The 1245-nt window shown below is 35.7% G+C and overlaps 1 protein-coding gene across 1 annotated transcript in view; it reads right to left on the bottom strand.

Moving 5' to 3' along the window:
* Positions 1-1245, bottom strand: part of LOC109539319 (rho GTPase-activating protein 21) — a gene marked incomplete in the record, with an annotated part of 91600 nt that overhangs the window by 66823 nt on the left and 23532 nt on the right.

Here is a 1245-nt window from a genome sequence, read left to right as displayed (position 1 = left end):
AAGACCAAAAAAAAAGGGTGAACTTCTGAGAGAAACTGGCGAAGTTATGCGGAAAACTGCACAGAATGGAAGGTTTTGGACAGGGGCTGAAGCAGTTTCAAGGGCAAAAACTCTTTTCTATTCAAGCTTTATGAACCAAAAAGCGCGTAACTTCGTTATCTTCTGTACGATTTAGAAAACCCAAAAAGCCCCTGAAAGACGATTCACTTCAAAAATGAGGTATACTCTGAAATGAATGAGGTAAATTGTGGAATTTGGCGTGAAAAACTGAAATCGGCCTGTGAACTTAAGAGCTACGGCAATGTTTGGCAACGTCGCATTGGAGGTTTTTATGACATTTGACGTTTTAATTGAATTTAAGTGAGTGTAAACTTTAGGAGCCATGCGGTTAAAAACGAAAAATTCGCCCTTAAACCCAGAATTTACGTAAAAATCTTGCAACATCGCCTTTGAGTTTTTGCCGTTATCCGTTAGTGGAAAGTTTTGCCAGCGAACAGCTAGATTTGAACGATTCATTCAAGTAAAAATGGACGGTTTTAAAAAACTTTGAAACTTTGAAGTTTTTGCAACAAAATCCATTTTGAAAATTGTAACTCTTTGACTCATAACTCTTTTTCCACTCGCGCGATTTCGGAAAATCGAAAGTTGACTTGAAGAGCACAAGATGGCGAATATTTCAGCTTTTTACTCGTAGCAATAGGTTGACAAATCTAAAAGTTGGACAGAAAACTGCACAGGAATCCTGCATCAGATTTATTAAATCCATAACTCTTTCATTAGTGGGCCGATTTAAAAAACAAAAAAAAATGTTTAAAAGGGCATCAGAACTTGAAACGGACGCTTTTGAATAAATTTGAAATTTTGAAGTTTATGGAAAATATATTATTTGAAAACCGGAACTCAATGGCGCATAACTCCTTTTCTACTCTCGCGATTTCGGAAAACCGAAAGTTGATTTGCAGAACAAAAGATTCCAAACATTTCAGTTCTTTAATCGTTGAAATCGGTTGGCAAATCTCGAAGTTGGGCAGAAAACTGCACAAGAATTCTGTGTCAGATTTATGTAGGGTTTTTTTATCCACAACTCTGTTATTTTTGGGCCGATTTCAAAAAATCAACAAGCGTTTCAAATGGCATCGAATACTTTAAAATGGACGCATTTGAAAACTTTGAAACTTTGAAGTTTTTGCAACAAAATCAATTTTGAAATTTGTAACTCTTTGGCTGATAACTCTTTTTCTACTC

The sequence above is a fragment of the Dendroctonus ponderosae genome, unplaced genomic scaffold (genome assembly GCF_020466585.1).
Source record: "Dendroctonus ponderosae isolate FM_Combo_2020 unplaced genomic scaffold, Dpon_F_20191213v2 Dpon_F_20191213_12, whole genome shotgun sequence".
Classification (NCBI taxonomy): domain Eukaryota; kingdom Metazoa; phylum Arthropoda; class Insecta; order Coleoptera; family Curculionidae; genus Dendroctonus; species Dendroctonus ponderosae.
This window is presented reverse-complemented; position numbering and strand designations above follow the sequence as displayed.